The 6,905-nt window shown below is 32.3% G+C and overlaps 1 long non-coding RNA gene across 1 annotated transcript; it reads right to left on the bottom strand.

Annotated features, from left to right (window-relative positions):
* Positions 1–325: 325 nt before the first annotated feature.
* LOC107445950 (uncharacterized) lies at positions 326–6,905 on the bottom strand. Its single transcript, XR_001584330.3, has 3 exons — positions 5,080–6,905; positions 1,819–1,924; positions 326–535 (listed from the first exon to the last, which is right to left on the bottom strand). It is a non-coding gene; the product is annotated as an uncharacterized lncRNA (long non-coding RNA).

Genomic DNA, 6,905 nt, shown 5'->3' with positions numbered 1-6,905 from the left:
CTACCTATTTCAATTTCTTCATAATTTATCAGATTTATCCCAATCCATTCAAAAAGTTTCTCATCAGAATTTGTTTCTTTTAAAAATATTTTCTTAGATTGAGGAGAAAAATCAAAGCGTTTCATTATTGTTTTTCAAACAAAGGTGATACTTCTTTTCTTTGATATATTTTCCTAATTAAAAAAACTTTGTAAGGATGATAAAAGTGTCTTTTCTGCTTCGTTTGTTATTTCTAAAATATAGTGCTTTGCACAAATTTTAAATTGGTATTAAATATATTTCCTTGTAACATAGAGGTTGACTTTGAAGAATTATACTAAAAATGTATAAGTTTCTCTTTTATACAAAATCTTTTAAAGATACTTTTAATATTTTAGTGATAATGATAATATTGCAGATTCAGAAATGTACAGCACAAGAAAAGGAAAAAAATCTTGCATCGAATTCATGTTACTGGGCATCCTTTTTTTTTCTTGTTAGGGTTCCTCGATTTAGTTCAAATATTTTCCAACATATGGTGCTGCAGATCATAAACCTGCAAATTACAAAAAAAATAATTGAAAATCGCACACAAATTTTTCGACATCTTTCAATGAAATGAAATAAAATTGCATTATTTTTGAAATTTCTATTATCAGCTGCAATAACGTATTGTATTTTTAAAACGAAATTATACATTCCACGGTAGAAAAAGTAGAAAGGACATCTTGCAGCACTATCTGTCGAAAACCTAGAAGCTTAGGGAGAAAAGTTTCTGCCCTGTCACATGAATTTGTTGCAATTTTTCTGTTTAAGCTTTTGATAACCATTTAATTTAGAACAATCTAATTATTTATCTAACTGGCTACCATTTTAACCTTTATTGATATAACGTCGCTTACAGCAAGCATTATTAGCATTTTTATGCATTTTCGTAATAAAAAAATTTATATTATTTATTTAATGTTATTTGAAGGATATGATTTGAGGCTAAAACACTGAATACGTAGCAATGTAAGTGCTTGACGATGATGCCAGATTTCAAAATCTTGGAAAAAAAATGTTTTTGCAATATATGTCACAAGTTCAACAAGAACGTTTAGGCAGTAACATTAAATGTCATTAGCCACTAATTCAAATGCCACTAATTCAAATTAGATTAAAAATGCATTGGTTCTGTAATTCAAATAATTAAATAATTTAAATAATTAAGTTGTTTTATAATTAAGTAATTTAAATAATTAGTGATTAAATGTTTAAAATTAAATGAACCTTAAATAAATAATTTTCTTATTGTTTTTTCTATAAATTGCCTTAAACTATGGACAAAGTTTTCCACGAAATATCAAATCCGTAAAGCATTCAGCACCTGATTCAGTAAAGGAAAGACTTCTAAGGCGAAGTAATGCGTAACTTTAGGCTACAGAAGGGCGGTCCCAGAATTGAAGGTTCGGTTGGATTTCCTTGAAATACAATCGGGTACTTGTCTATATCTCCAATTGTTTTATTAGGGTTAATTTATTAAATATAAAAATTACAGAGCTTATTTTTCTTCTTTTTATACGCTTTTCAATTATTTTCATTTACTATTTTTTCTCATAGTTTTACGCATTCTTGGACTCATATACTTATTAAAAATTAAATGAGGTTTAAAATTAAATGAGCCTAAAATTAATAATTTATCTTTTTTTTTCCTCTATAAATTGCCTTAAACTATGAGCAAAGTTGTCCACCAAACGTCAAAAAAAGAAAATACCTTTTCTTCACCACAATGAAATCCGTATAAAAAAAATTTTATGATGATAAAAGTACTTAAACTTTGGTTTAGAGTTTACTCACTAAGTGTAACGGTACTTCCTCTATTTAGATCATGCTGAACTCGAGAAAAACGATTCAGGTAAATGAAAACAGTAAAGGACACAAAAGAAACTTTATATTAGGCTACCTGCAATAAAATTTTTATTTCTTGCATTTAAAATTTTCAAAACTCATATTTTTATATACATTGAAAAAAATCTAAATTAGTACTTTTAATTTCAGTAAAAAAATAATATTATCAAATTAAACTTGTGAATTTCCTTTTGGAATTAGTGCTTTTACAGTACATTGAACTCATCATGTTCTAGAATTAAGTAATGATATTGACGATAGGGTAAGATCGATTAAAAAGCTGCAGATTGAATTGAGCTGAAACGACGTAAAAAAGGGCGATTAGCTTTTTATAAGTTTTTTTTTGTGCTATTAATGTTATGTCAAAATATTTTTGGGATTGAGGTAGAAAAAAGAAATTCATTTAGTTTATTACTTAAAATAAATTTCATTCCTTAGATACTTTTTTTGGTGAGAAGTTTAATGGGATATTCAAAAATTTACAAACTGTAAAGAATTGGCCATAAACATGAGCTTCTCTGCTTTTCAATAATCGAATAGAGGAATAATCTTCTCTGCTTTTCAAAAAATTCTGTATTTATAATTACAAATAAACTTTATGAGAAGTAATCAGATGGATTGCGAGTTTTTTATTGAGTGCCCAGCTGGAAATGCGTGTTTAGAAAAATGATCCAAACTTGAAATGCGTTTTTAAAAATAGGGACACTGCTCAAAATGTATGTTTAGAAAAATGAACAAATCAAAAAGTGCAAAAAATGAACTCAAATTTTACAACTAGATGAGGAACTTAGTATTTACTTCTCTCTACTTTTTTTAAGCACTAAGCATAATCATGCCCGGACTTCGGGTCGGAGTGACAATGTTTATTCCATATCTTTTCAGACAACTCTTTATATACAGAACACTAAATGATTAATTGGTTTTAAAAATCTTGATTTCTATAAAAGTTAATTTATAACCATTATTACAAATTTAGAGTACCCATGGCAACCTTGTAAAAAAACTGTTGACTTATAATATGTTTTCAATAAAAACTAATTACACACACACACACATATATATATATATATATAGATACAGTGGTGGCCAAAAAGACTGGACGTTTTTTGAAAGTTTCACGTTTTTAAACTTTGTGTGCTTGTAGAATATATTAATTTTCCCTTCAATACAAACGTTTATATATCAAACTGAAGGTAATTTAATGTAAAATTTAATAATAAATACAGTATTACAATATCTGTATTACAAAAAAAGTTATGCAACTAATAGTAAGATCTATCTCAGATTTGCACTTTTTTAAAGTGATACTTACACAATCAATACTTAGTAGGATAACCCATATTTTTTAAGACAGCTTCACAGCGTCTTTTCATCGAGTGAACGAGTGTTTGGAGTTCATCTTTCGTAATCACATGGTGCCAAGAATCAATTATAGCTGCAATAAGTTGTCTTTTATTGGATGGACGTTTTTTTCGTACAAGAATTTTCAAACGTCACCACAAATTTTCAATTGGATTGAGAACAAGGCTGTTTCCTGGCCATGGTAATATATCTATGCCTTTATTTTAAAACAATGCTTTGCATACTTTTGCTGTGTGGCATGGAGCTGAATCCTGCTAAGAAATAAATGGTGCGTTGTTGGGGAAGAGATCCCTGATGGATGGTATCAATTTTAGTTTCAGGACAGTTTCGATGTATTTTTTGGCTATCAGGATGCCAAATCAGGCTGAAAAAAATGCACAAGTGCTACTGCCGATAGAAAAATTAAGCGGTTTTGCCTTCAAGATGGAAAAATTTCATCATATGCCATTAGATGTGAATTGAATGCAGCGGGTATTGCAGTAAGTTCAAGAACAATAAGAAGAAGGTTATCAGGAAATGGACTGCAAGCTAGAATTCCAAAGAATAAGCCATATCTAAATCAAAAGCAACGTGAAAAACGAGTTAAGTGGGCAAAAGAACACATTAAATGGCCAGAAAATCAATAGAAGCAAGTAATCTGGAGCGATGAGAGTAAAATATCCCTCTTTGGTAGTGATGGTAGAAAATACGTCATACGTAGAGAAGGTGAAGCACTTCATCCTGTATGCATTGAAGCAACTACAAAAACCCCAACAAATGTCATGATTTGGGCATGCAAGTCTGCAGATGGTGTGGGTCAAATTCAAGTGATTGCCAAAAAATACATCGAAACTGTCCTGAGATCAAAATAGATACCTTCCGTCAGGGATCTCTTCCTCCACAACGCTCCATTTATTTTTCAGCGGGATCAGCTCCATGGCACACAGCAAAAGTATGCAAAGCATGGTTTCAAAATAAAGGCATAGATATATGACCATGATCAGGAAACAGCCCTGATCTCAATCCAATTGACAATTTGTGGCGACGTTTGAAAATTCTTGAACGACAAAAACGTCCATCCAATAAAAGACAACTCATTGAAGCTATAATTGATTCTTGGCACCATGTGATTGCGAAAGATGAACTCCAAACACTCGTTCACTCGATGAAAAGACGCTGTGAAGCTGTCTTAAAAAATAAGGGTTATCCTACTGAGTATTGATTCTGTAAGTATCACTTTAAAAAAAAGCAAATCTAAGATAGATCTTACTATTAGTTGCATAACTTTTTTTGTAATGCAGATATTGTAATACTGCATTTATTATTTAATTTTACATTAAATTACCTTCAATTTGATATGCAAGCTTTTGTATTTAAGGGAAAATTAATATATTCTACAGGCACACAAAGTTGAAAAGCATGAAACTTACAAAAAATGTCCACACTTTTGGCCACCACTGTATATATATATATATATATATATATATAGAATAGAATCAGCTAGAAAAATCCTAGGTTCATTTTCTTTAGCACGCGTTTCGAGCTGTGCTCATTCTCAGAAACGCACGTTTCGAGCAATGTCTACTTTCTAAAACACGCATTTCCAGTTATGCCAATTTCCTTAAACATGCATTTCAAGCTGTATCCAGAATAAAAAGCTCACCTACGAAATGAATGAACACGTAACACACAAGATAAAAGAAAGCTGTCCAGAACTGCTCGCTTCTCTTGACTTTCGCTAATCTTTACTGTTGCCCATATTTGTTTAAACAAAGCCCTAAGTAGCCCTAGTAGTCACAACTCACAAGTGAGAAAATAGCAGTTCAATAATAATTGAAAAGAAATGAAAGTCGTGGGAAATATACTTACCGCAACCTTACAAAGGGTTAACTTATATAATTGCTTCTGTATTGTAATGAAACTTCATCTTCAGCGTCGAAAAAACGATTTATTTTCTATCTTTTGACCCTGAAGAAGGTGCTCGGTTATAGTTCCGAAATTATCGATTGTCAGTCTAAGTCACATTATTTGTATTTTCCAAGTTGCTTTAGCTTTATTCAGATGTAACGAAGTTAAACATTTCTCCATTTGTGGTGAATTGAGTTTGGTTTTTGTATTAATTGAATTATAAAATATTGTGAGTGGGAGGAATCAAGAGCATGAAAATTTAACATAGAACATGCTGTCTCAAACCACGTTGAGAGATGAAAATTTCGGAAAACGCTTGCAAGCTCTAAATCTAGAGAAAACGAAAAGCGGAGTGTGAAAACACACCTGGCTTCCTCGGGTACTCACGGAAAACCTTTTTATGTCATTGTTGCCCATGCAATGGCATCATTGAGTTCCATTTCAAACATTTCTTGTCATAAATTAATAATAATTTTTTTGTGTGAATGTTTTTGAGCATGACATCACAACTTGCTTAGGATTTTCGTGATTTTCACTCGGTCAATGTGACTTACAACTCCATATCCAATGGCAAGTCTTCATCTTCCAAATATCTTTTATCATCCCATTGAATTTGTCGGCTGAATTTTGGAATACCACATACATTGAACTTGGTAGCCTTGTGGTTAGAGAATTGAACTCTGGTCCGGAGGGGCCGGGGTTTAATCCTCGTCTCCGCTAAGACTGATCGAGTATTGTGATGTACGTACTCATAAAATCTGTTGAATCGAAAGTCCTGTGGTCGGTCGCTGAGCAGTGCGTTGGGAACAGGGATCTGGAGAAAATTGCCTTCCCCTTCAGATCTATATATAAATTGAAAAATTCACCTTACTAATGAGATCTTCACTGCACATAAGCAAAATTGTGATGGCCTGTCTTCGAATCATGATTAAAGATGCTGCTGAGACCGTCGCCAATAGCCCATTAGAGTCGTTACAGCAGTTCTAGAGATGACGTAAATAAAGTACCTTCCCCATGTTCATAAACAATTCATTTCACACAGTTTCAGGTGAATGTTGGAAAAGAAACAGCGCAAGTTGTACGTTACAGAATGAACAAATCATGATATTCATAAAAGGAACTGAGATCCTTGCTTAGATCTGAAAAAGAAAGAGTCCTCCTTAATCGGGGATATTTCCCTACCACAAAATGCTGTAAAACCTGGATATAGCAGGTTCGAATTCCACCATGACCCTGGTTGTATCAATAAGCTATTTTTTCATCAACTTAAGGAGCGTTGTTTACATGCGGTTCTCAGTATTTCGTACACAAATCCGCATACGTATCTGAATAAATCTCTGAATCCAAAATTCAACTGAACTTAAAAATTAATCCGTGATAATGGGTTTAATCACAGATCAAACCGTACCAATCTCACCGTAGCCCTAGATTTATAGTTTATCTATTTTGAGCCATCTGTTCTTCTATAGAACAAAAGTTTTTTCTTCTTCTTTTTTTCAATGCTCTACCGATTGACACTTGCTATTCCGGAATTCTATTCCTTGCCGCTCTTTCAGGGGCACCATATTAGGTGGGTCAACGTTGCTCCTACAGTAAGAACATACAGTACAGAGAATGAGAGAATATCCATGTCTTGTCCGGGATTTGACTGCAGGACCTTTCTGATGTTATAGGACAATAGTTTGTATGTTATTTTTTTGTCATCAACCCGCATATTTATTTGAGTAACTACATGAAATAATTGGTCCTACATGAACAAATAAAATTGGTCCTCGATCAATATTCCT

This window comes from Parasteatoda tepidariorum, chromosome X1, assembly GCF_043381705.1.
Source record: "Parasteatoda tepidariorum isolate YZ-2023 chromosome X1, CAS_Ptep_4.0, whole genome shotgun sequence".
Taxonomy (NCBI): Eukaryota; Metazoa; Arthropoda; class Arachnida; order Araneae; family Theridiidae; genus Parasteatoda; species Parasteatoda tepidariorum.
Note: the sequence above shows the minus strand (reverse complement) of the source record. Positions and strands in the feature narration are given on the sequence as shown.